Genomic DNA, 11251 nt, shown 5'->3' with positions numbered 1-11251 from the left:
ACATTCTCTATGGAGAAAGAGAAATAAGTAACATTGCTCATGCTATGAGCAACACAACCTTACAACAGTTCTTAGCTACTGCACAGTACACTGGATATGAAAAATCAAGGGGCTCTTCAAAACCTGATTCTTCAGCAACTCTGTCACACAAAGGTGGCACTGTCACACAGCTGAAGAGGCAGAGCCCAGAAGCAGAAGGGACGTTCAAAGTTGACACATGAATCCTTTTAAACCCTCAATGCTTTGGCACACTGCTGAGCCTGGCCTTGTCCTTCCTCACACTCACCCCATTAAAGGCAATGAGAGTGAGGTCTTGGAGGAGTTGAAACTGGGCCCTGTATGGGGAATTTTAGAGAAGTCACACTGGTTAGGAGATGCTTTTAGTTGGCTGAGAAAACAAATAGAGAGCTGTTATCTTCCTAACCCTGATGGATTTGGGTTTTTGTTTGTTTGGGGGTTTTTCTGTTTGGTGGTTTTTTGGGGTTTTTTGGTTTGGTTTGGTTTGGTTTTTTTTAAATTTCTATTTAACTGGGGTTTTTTTTGCTGTTCTCTAATAATAAAAGAAAAAAAGCAAAGGCTATGGATTAATTACAAATGCAGTAGTGTTTCTTAATAACAAATCAAATCTTACCTTAGAGTCTGAGCTCTCTCAAACCAGCAGAGACAAGCAATGGGGAGGGAAAGACTCATGCTTCTCAAGAAAACAACAATATTAATTTTGCAGTTAAAAGTTTCCTTCCTATTTTGCTGTTATACAATACTATTTCTGTACAAAACTAGTGGGTTTGGGTTTCTTCATATACACAGCAAGAGAGCTCATGATGCACACTACCCTGGAGCATTACCTCAAGCAAAAAAACTCTTCTGTATCAAGCTGGCAGCATGCACATGAAATCCATACTCTACTGGCAAATACTGATCCTCTGAGCAAGAGCTAAGTGAACGTCACTGATCCAGTCAGGCAGGTGGCTTATCATCCTGTATGCAGTGAGGAAAGGCAGCAGAGCTCTCTAGAGACAAGCATCCAGAATAGGTTAGAGAGAAAGGACACCTGACTGTCCAAGCTTGATCTGTTCATTTAGCTGCTCTGTAAAGCTCTTGCCACACATGGGTAGAACTCAGGAAAGAGGCGTATGCCAGATCCTAGACTCACAAGTTATGTGTAGGAGCAACTGAGAAAGCATTAATAGAGCTGTCACAGGTCACAGAAAGAATAAAAGGACTCTGTAGACCACAAACAAAGCTCTTCATCCCAGTAGAGTAAAAAAAAAAAAACCTTCCAATTTCTCCTTACAGTTTGACTAAACTAAAAAAAAAAAAATAAGGTACAAGAGCAGTACTTTGCTTTATTAGATGATTCCCAGGCACAAGCAATAAAAGTTAATGTTAATACTGATCAATTTAGATGACATGAAGATGATTGTTTATAGTGCTCTGCTAAGTCATAAACAAGCACTCAAAAGAAGTTGCACTCAACAGCCTGCAGTGCACATACAGCCTTTGTCTGGTGTTTGGCACGGGGCTGGGTGAAGAGAGCTACAGAAAAAGCTCTGTGCTCCTTTTTCTAGCTCCTAAGGCTTCAAAAGTGACATCCCCACTAAAACGAGCTATGTGAAAACAACATGACTGTTGATAATTTCATCATCACCATGTCATCAGCAAATACCTGATAATTATCTCAAGGCAACTATTCTTAATTACTCATTATTTTAAAGCAGAGAAATATTAGGGGAAGAATTACTCAAAAGTAAAAGCAGCACTAAATGGGGACCAGAAGCTGCATCCCACTGCTGACAGGAGCAGTGTTCCATACCTCCTAGGTGTGAGGCACAGCTCCCTCAGACTTCAGTTCAGATCTGTGCCAGCCACAGTCAGCAGCACCTCATACATAACAATCAGCCTGGTTCAAGCATCATTCAAGATATTTTTCTTCTTTTCCAATGTCAGCAGAGATAAACAGCTTGAATAAGGGCATCAGAGCTACAGCAAGGGAAAGGCAGTCTTGCAAGGAAGTTAAACCCGATTAAGACAGCTAATTCCATGCAACCACTGAGGGTACCCACACATTCAATGCAGAAAGTTGCCTATAGTGTTGAAGAAAACTTATTCCATCAAAATTTACCACTGGACACAGCAGCTGAGAAAAAGTTTCGGCTTTTTGCTGAGATGAAAGTCCTCATGCTTGGTATTTTTACCTGGATTTACTTTTGCCTAAAGGCAAAAAGCATGCATGGGGCAGCGGTGGGCTGCCATTACACCTGTTGCAGGAGAAGGCAGCTCAGTTCCACTGGTTATTTATGAAAATGAAATAGTTTTACAATACTTTACTCCCAAAACCTTCTCTCCTGAAAGAAACCCACCAATGCACATATTCTACTCTTCCAAATCCAGTTAAAAAGAAGCCCACAAAGAGCCTTAGTAGTAGAAATCTTGACAAGGCTCCTTTAGGATAACACCAGAGGTACACAGAGCTAGGACACAGAGAGACCCCTGGGCTGAGCTTAAATAGAGCCCTGGGCCCAAGGGGCAGGGTATGGGAGGGTGCCCAGGTGGGGCTGTTCAAGGCAAGAAGGCTTAATGGTGCCCTTGGGGACCAGGCAATCAGTCCTACTCCTTTTAGCTGCCAAACATACTTTATATCACCTTCCTTAGGTTCAGGGAGAAGATGCATGTATGTGCCATATATGCACATACAGAGAACAATCACTTGGAGCACTTTCTCCAGCTCTGCCTACCACTGAAATTAGCTAATACGCCTGCATTCTGTCCTGTAGGAAAGCCTTCACTGTCTTGCCCAGTAAGTGACTTCATCCAAATAATTGGAAGTTTCTGCCATATGTGAGGTGGAGTGTACCGTTGGTATGAGGTAAGAACAACATGGTAGGAATCCCCTTTTTACTGGAGCTTCCACCAGAACTATCACCCCTTGATAAAAATATGTTTCTTGGTGTCCGTAGGTCACAGTAGAAGACAGGTAATAAAGCCTTCAGTCTGAAGGTGTGTTAGGATACTCCCTCCTCCTGCCTTCAGGGATGGAAAGGAACCATGGAAAAGCATGTAGGCAATCTCCACAGGCAGCAGCAGAGTGGCTTAAACCAATAGATTCTAGATCACATGAATTATGTGTCTACTGTCTGCGCCTCTAAATGGTCTTTCCAGCTTGGCAGAAATCAGTCCTGACAGAATCCCCCCTCGTATCACAAAAACAAACGTGTGGGGTTGTGTCTGCCCGTGTATTATGTTAATGTTGGTTTATGCTGATTGCTACCTCACAGATAGGTCACAGATAAAGAAAACAAAAATTCAATGCTAGTTTGAAATAGACTGAATTATGCTATTTTTAGCTTTTCTTGTAAATTATTATTAGTTTGAATAATTACCTTAACTCTTTTGTTCTAGGAAAGACAGAAAAACCTATGAAGTGCTGTATCTTTTCCTTATTGGAGATAAAACTACATGATAACTCTTCTACATGTAGAAGACATTATAAATGAGGACACAAATATTTGTGTCCTCATTTATAATCTTTAAATAACAGTTTTAGAAGATTTTTTTTCCTGTGAGAGAACATAATCTTCATCCAGCTTGCAGAGGAAAGACGCTCTCTTCTCAAGTGGAACCCTTTACATTCCTATATGCCTTGAACAAACAAAATTGCCAATTGAAATGCCAGTGCTAGTTCTTGCAAGGAACTCTCTCCATATGTGCTAGAGAAAAAGCAATGAATCATAGAGGGAAACAGAGGCTAAAGCAAATCAACCCTTTCCCATTAAATGCTACCACATCCAGCATTTCAATTAGCTAATATTGATACCATAATTGTGTATGTTGGTGATTGCACGTGCAATACGTAACTGCAAATTACTGCAATCACCAACTGTTGAACAAGTGCTTCTGACTCACCAGCTACTCTTTGATCTTAAAATTGTAGTTTCCTATTAACAGTTGAGTACCATAACTGTACATTAATATAAATGAGAAAGGAGGTAAGTTTACAAAACAGAAAAAACAAAAAAAGTCAAGGAAAAAGGCACAGCATAATTATGTGAGTAATCATGAATGTAATGGCAGTCTCCCTACTATGCTCTTTCCTTTCCTTGCTAGCTCACTGTAAAAATCACAGTGGTTGTTACTGCTAAGGAGAATTCAACACTAAAACAATCCTTCACACCCCTGAGCATTTCAGACTGCTCCCCTTCCCCAGTTTCCTTGACCTCAAAGTGCTCTGTAGGCACTGGACATTCTTATAGAGGATTTGTATTGATGTAGTCAGAGAGCCTGAGATGATATTCAAGATTTAATTCTCATTTTTGCTAAGATTGCCTTACATCATGATAGAGTAAGGCAGCATCAGCAGGCATCAAGTTCTTATAACTGGGTAGCTGCCTGTTTTTTCTCTGGCTAAGAATGCAGTTGTGATGAGGGGAACACCAAGAGAGAAACCAGAGTCAGATAGTAGCAGAGATAATCTTAAACAAAGCTAAGTTGTATGTTATCTACACGCTCATTAATTACTTTGTTGTTACTGTGTTCAGATGTCACAATGGCACCACACCATGCAGTAGTATATGCTCTATTTAGTGTTATAATCTGCTTTTTAATATATCAGCACATAGAAATTGAAAGGCTGTTTTCCTTTCTGGGTTTAAAAATACCTGACATTGCTAAGCTCACAACTGACTTTATTATCTAGCGTAGACAGCTGAGAATGTGCGAAGGTTCACTAGAAAGCGTTTCACAAAAATTTCTAATTCTCTTCGAAGAAAGGTTAGTCCATACAAAAATGCAGAGTCTATTAAAAGATGCTCAATAAGATACATTGCATGTTCTCCAAATGTCTGTCACAGATGGCTTTCTGCCTGTAATTGTGATTTGAAAAAATACTGATTTATGCTCCACAGAATGCAGGAAAAAATACAGAAGGAAATTTTAGCCAGCCACTAGAAAGGAACAGACTCTACCAAGTAAATTGCAAAGCTGTAGGAAGAGCTCCCATTACTCAGGGTTGGAACTCTCCTAACATCCAGAGAAGAGGGCTGAATGATGTGCAACATGTCAACATGCCCTTATTTAGGGACTGCTGCCTTGGACAAGCTGCCAAACAAGGGAAAAGCAACTGGACTATGAGAAAAGTAGGTAAAAATGTGTAGTGCTTTAGCCCAGAAGCCACATGTATGGAAAGCCCATAAACATGCACTAGTCACAGCAAAACACTGCATACCTTGTGCCTGAGTAACCCCTGCCACGGGCACGGGGAAATGGCAGATCCCAGGCTTCTGTTCAAAGAATTTACTAAAGTAATTTAATAAACTAAAGTTCTGGGGCTGCTCACTGCTCTCACTCACGCCAGCTCTCCGGGCTGTGGATGGGGGTACCAAGTGGCCAAGCAAGATGTGTTCCCATGAACGTGCCCTACCAGAGAATCTGCTGAGGATGCTCTTCTTGACAGGCCACAATCATTCCCATTGCTCCCAAAACGTGCTGCAAAGGTGGCATGTCCTGCTGCATATCTAAGGAAGCTCAGCTTTTAAAGACTGAATTCCACACGATTTTCTTAAAAATTCCCATTATCTTAGAGGACTCAGTAGACTGCAACAGAAAGGTTACTCTCCTGTATTCTTCAGACATAGAGGGGCTATATGGCCTGCGTATGGGCCCCTTTTCTGGGCCCTAAACACCATCTCAGCATGTGCAGCAACCCAAAGCTAATGGAATATATGGCCACGTGAGAATAGACTCCAGCAGCACCATTGCACTGAAATTAAGACTTCAGATTCTTATCACAACACTCTTTTCTGAATTTCACCACTGAAACTGATTTAAAATCCTTGTTATCAAAGCCCTCTCCTCCACAGGATTTTTTCCAATCGCAGCTAAAGCCTGTGACAGAACATTCTGCCTTCACACCTTTGGGGCCTCCTGAATGCAACAACAGAAGTCAGCACCAGTCAGTCAGAGCCTGCTCTGTATATCCAGAACATGCCTAGCAGTTATTCTCTGAAAATAAGCAATTTGCTCACACCTCCAGACACTTGTGGACAAATAAGGACTACAGGCCTTACCTGCTGAGTGTTCTGAACTATTTCATGAAGGAGAGGTTTGACAGTTTGGAACAAATGAGGAAAATTGGCTCCTCATTTTTGTAATTTTTTTTTCATGGGAAAATGAGAATTTATCAAACTGCTACTGAAGTTGAATCCTACCAAGATTATGGAACTGGGACCAACATCTGCAAAAGTGGGTTTAGTTTTACTTTATTGAGTTAACTGAAATATATAACTCACACACCTATAAAATTTGCTACTCAGCTGGAAAAACATTGTATCTTCAGCTTGTGACATTTTAGTATGTACAGATTTTCTTAAATCATTATTTGTTGTTATGGTCAGAACTGCTAAACAGCATAATCCACCAACTCAATCTGTAAGGACAGAACAAGCAGTTGTTCAGCACTCCATCAACAACCCCTCAACCAGATGCCTTCTCAATCTTCTTTTCATCATCCAAACTCAGCTGCGATACTTCTCCTGGATACCATTTTTCCAAATAAATCCCAATAATATAGTGTACAAGGTATAGATTTTCAGTTAGCTGAGAGCTCTGTGGCTGTTGAGAGCTAGACGTGTGCACTGAAGTCAGGCACAGGAGTTCCAGGGCACTCCTGTGGGGCTGTAGCTTTGGAGAGTTGGGTCACATCTTCCACTGCAGGATTTACACCAGTGAGGTCACTGGGTGCTTAATGGCAACCTGCACAATATAAATTAAGATGTTAATGTCAGGTGAATCAAGATTACACCACTGAATTAAATGTTGATTTCCCCAATTATTTTCCTAGAGCCCACTTTTAAGGACACAAATTCATGGAATGTGACATCAGGTGGAAGGTTTACATAAATTATGAACTAGACTAATGGTGCAAACATCAAGCCAATAAAGACGGTGCTAGGAAAGAAAATAAGCTTCTAGATTGGGCGTGATGTTGTACACATTTTTGATCCTTCAAGGCACCACACAGAACAGTACATAAATTTATAAATAAAAATAAATGCTAGAAACCAATTTGATGCAGCCACTCAATCATAAAGAGAATTATTTAGATGTATTCGCTGCTGCTGAATAATATACTTTTCATAAATTTTTATGTGTAGTCAGGATCTCACTATCTGTAAAGTTGCATTGTTTTCAGCTCCTTAGAACTGGTATAATTTAATGAATTAAGCCCCCATTTCCCAGACTCCTCTTTGCTTTAGCGTAAATGTTTTGCAAAAAAATTAGCCAAGAAAGATATAGCCTTTACATATACATATATATGCCCATATAAGTTTATGTAAGACTGAAAAAAGAAGTCATTTGTTATGTTCATGTTAGCAGTTCTGAGGGCTTTAAGCACCGCTTGTGTCCCCTCCTCTGGAGCAGCAGTACACTTGGCAGGGAGACACTGTGCTAGGAGCTCTGTGTGTTGGCAATGAGACTTTTGCCAAATATGTGAAAATGTATCCTAATTTAGCCAAGTCATAAACCGTAACAGGCCATGCCCTGCAAGTGCCCATATGTCCTGCTGTACCTGCTGGATACATGCAGCTACATTCTCTGATTATTCCAGTGGGAATGCTCAGATTCATGGTTAAGCACGATTTTATTTGCAGATTTTCTTCTGGACTTTTCTTGGGTCTTCCTAGGCTGTCTGGGTCTGGAATCAGTGAAAGAAGCCTTTTCTCTGGTGCTGTCTGCACTTCCTGCTGGCCTTAGAGCTTGTGGGAGAGAAAAGTGTCTGATTTACACACAGAACCAGAAAGGGTTGAACTTTAGTGGGAGAGAACAGAGGGTAGACTTCAACCGAGGCAACAAACTGACACTCAGCATGGAGGAGGAATAAAGGGACATCTGAGGAGCAGCTGTGTTCCCTGAGAACCATCAAGTCAGGGAAGGAAAAGAAACATAAAGGAGGGAGGAGGTAATCACTACATCGGAATGGGCAACAGGAAAGGAACCAGAAAGGGAGATGGGTCACCTTGAGTCCACGACTTCACAGAAAGGTCAAAATCCATGTAAGTAACTGGAAAAGGCTGAACAAAAGTTTGGTGACAAACAGTCCAGCAGCAAGGCTGCAATCCTGAGGCATTCCGTTCCTGCTCTGGGCTTTTGGAGATGCTTGTCTCAGGTGAAACTCATGGTGTTGAGACTGAGAAACTCGGGACAAGGAAATGCTTCATCACAGGCATTATGGTTGGGAATGGGACTGAGACAAAAGACCTGAGAAGGAGCTCTGGAAGGTGAGAGCGTATCTCCTGAGAAACACCGTTTGCAGTCTGAGACTGTGCTGAAAACCGACATTGGACTCACAGAAGAAATAGGTTAAGGAGGCAGGTATGGGAAAAGAGAAACTGTAACCGTTCAGTTTAAAGTGAAACCGAAATATACCAAAGCACAAATTATGTTTGCACTGAAACTGATTTCAGGCAGACCCCGACTAGGGAGTCCTTGCTAGCAGTGGCTTGAGATGTGTGGCATTTGGATCCCCGGGGATGCACAGCTACTTTAGACACCCCCATCGCTAAAATGTACCCGACACGCCCAATCATGGCCACCGGCCCCTCACACAGGAGCCACAGATGGGCCTGGCCTGGGGCTCTGTCACTCTCGCTCCGGGGCGCCGCTTCCCTCGGGAGCAGCCACGGGGCGGACGGGAGGGCGGCTGGGGATGCCGCCCGCGGGACACACACGGGCTGCCACCGGCCCGCCTCTGCCCAGGCGGGGATATCCACACCGGCCCGCCTATGCCCGGGCGGGGATATCCACACCGACCCTTCCAGGCCTCCGCGGGAGCCGCCGGCGCGGCTCGAAGAAGGGGCCGAGCCGCAAACTCTGCCCGGGGCGCTTCCCGAGCCCCGGCCGGGGGCAGCCGCTCACCTCCGACACGGAACGCATCATTCGCAATTAGCGGCTTGATGTGATACGGGAGCGCTTGGTTTGCATTACGGAAGAAATGGCCTGATAATCGCCCGGCAGCAGCTTGCAGATGTGCTGACTCCGGTCCCGCTCCCCGGTGGCATCTCCCGCTCCCCGGCGCCTTCGCTGCTCCCCTGCGCACAGCAGGGGCTCGGTGACCCCAGGCTGGCCACCGCAGGGCACCTTAGAGCGCGGAGGTTGCAGGGGTAAACATTGCTTTTGATCAAGGAGCTCTGAAAAGCAGTAAAAGACGTCAAATACTTTCTGGTATGAAAGTATTTCTGCCTGAAATGTCTTGCAAGTGAAATTCGAGGAGCTGAAATTTGGGAAGAGAAAAGGAAATAGCGTTAGCGAGGGGACAAGGTCCTAAGTTAAAGGGATGGGAATGTCCTGTGGTCCCCGGCGAAACGAGCGCTGCTGTGGCCGCCCCACAGCCCCGCTGCCCCCCGCGCCCACGGGCCGTGCCCGTCCCGCCGCACCGACGGCTCGGGCTCACCGGGGCACGGCGAGGCGTCCTCAGGGGACGGGGGAACGGCGAGGCTGAGGCTGCACTCAAATGTTACCTTAGAGCTGCCGCAATCGCTTCTGTAACCTGTCCCCATCCACTGATTTGTCTTGTGTGAATACCGGACTATATAATGCCTTTATAAACGCATTTAATCACGAATCACCAAACAAGCGTGTTTCGTTTAAGCCATTACAAGAGGACAAAATCAAACTCGCTTGCAATATGAAACCTGAAAGAGCTGAAGGCTCCGGAGAGCCGAGGTTGGTTGCTTTTGCTTTCAGGCTGGCCAGCAGAGCGCAGTGGATGCAGTGGCTGGGGCTGTGCCGCTCTCCGAAGTTGCCCGCTCGCAGAGGGTCACTGCTGCGGCTCTGCGTGCGGACACGTGAGTAAGAAACCCCTCGGCATCAGCTTGTGTGTTGTCTCCGCGACTTAGTAAAAAATTATTTATGCTGGGCTAGTAAGAGTTGGCAACCCATCTTATGTGTTTTACCGTGACTTTAAATGAGTCAAGGACGTTTTAAGGCCAGGGAAGATCGCTGACAGATTTTCTTGGTTAAAATACTGCAGCATTTCCCATTAGCGTTATCTCCTGGAAAGAGCATAAAGAGCGCTACACAGCAACTATGTAATTGACTGTCGTTTTATAGAAGTTCTATTTCCCTTGGCGAGTCCATCACATTTGGGAAGAGAACCCGTGCCAGAAAGCCTGTTTCCTTCCAGCTTTCATTAAAAAAAAAAAACAAAAAACAAAAAACACCACAGCAGAAAAAAAAAAAACCCACACCACCACACCACACCAAACCAACAACAAGATGACCAAGATGCATTATGTGTCCAATGTAGTTCAGCTTTGCAGCACTGTGTTTCAAACTTGAGGAATGATGTTTTGTGATAGAGTAGTTATGGGATAGAAAAGTGGCAGGAGATGCTGGACTCGGTAGAAGAGTGGATTATTTTCACAAAGCAACAGGATCTGGTACTCCAGCTAATGATAAATGGCAGCTTGTATTTTGTACATCCGAGAAGGAGGCCTCCTGAGGGAGCAAACAGTGGAGACAAGACCAAGGCCACAATAACCCAGTGGCCAAGCTCCGTTCCTCCTCCAGGTTGTGCCTGAACCTTCACCTGGGTACCACGTGAGGTGTGGTATCCACGGCTATCCCACGGTGCATTTAACCTGCAGATCACACTTGGAAACGGTGGAAAGAGTGGGTGACAGTATGTGACAGGCAGCTCAAACGTGCACGGTTTGGTCCTGGTTTGGCTTTCCAAAGTTTGTGTTGCAGACCGATGGCAGCAGTGACTCGATTTTTTGATTAATTCCCCTTTGGTACTTCTCTAAGGAGACTTCTCAGGAGACAAGGCTTCGGGGAAATATAATTTCAAGTGATTGGGACCAATTTACAGGCAACAGCAAGAGGCTGGGATCATCTCGTCCTTCCTCCTGCCCCCAGTGCTGGTCTGTACCCTGAAATGAACTATTTTTGGAGCGCCGGTATGCAGAGCATTTTTGCAGTTACACACAAAATAAAGGGATTTCAGAACAAAAGATTCTTCTGGACAGTCAAACTGGAATGAGTTGGAAGGATACATTTAGGAAGTGGTTTCTTGGACACTAATTAGGACCATTTGCTTGGGGTTGCCATTATTATCCTTTAAGACTGGAGGGCACGATAGATCAAATGATTTATATATCATTAACAATTCTTGTTAACCATAAACAGGGTTGGGCTTTTCCATACTGATTACCAAGTAATGCAATAAGGACTTCTTTTATTTCTTCTGCAGTGTCCA

The 11251-nt window shown here is 44.0% G+C and overlaps 1 long non-coding RNA gene across 1 annotated transcript; it reads right to left on the bottom strand.

The window, feature by feature from the left end:
- Positions 1-6489: 6489 nt before the first annotated feature.
- Positions 6490-9516, bottom strand: LOC119704129. Its single transcript, XR_005257844.1, has 3 exons — positions 8911-9516; positions 7565-7751; positions 6490-6747 (listed from the first exon to the last, which is right to left on the bottom strand). It is a non-coding gene; the product is annotated as an uncharacterized LOC119704129 (long non-coding RNA).
- Positions 9517-11251: the final 1735 nt, after the last annotated feature.

The sequence above is a fragment of the Motacilla alba genome, chromosome 8 (assembly GCF_015832195.1).
Source record: "Motacilla alba alba isolate MOTALB_02 chromosome 8, Motacilla_alba_V1.0_pri, whole genome shotgun sequence".
NCBI lineage: Eukaryota > Metazoa > Chordata > Aves > Passeriformes > Motacillidae > Motacilla > Motacilla alba.
Note: the sequence above shows the minus strand (reverse complement) of the source record. Positions and strands in the feature narration are given on the sequence as shown.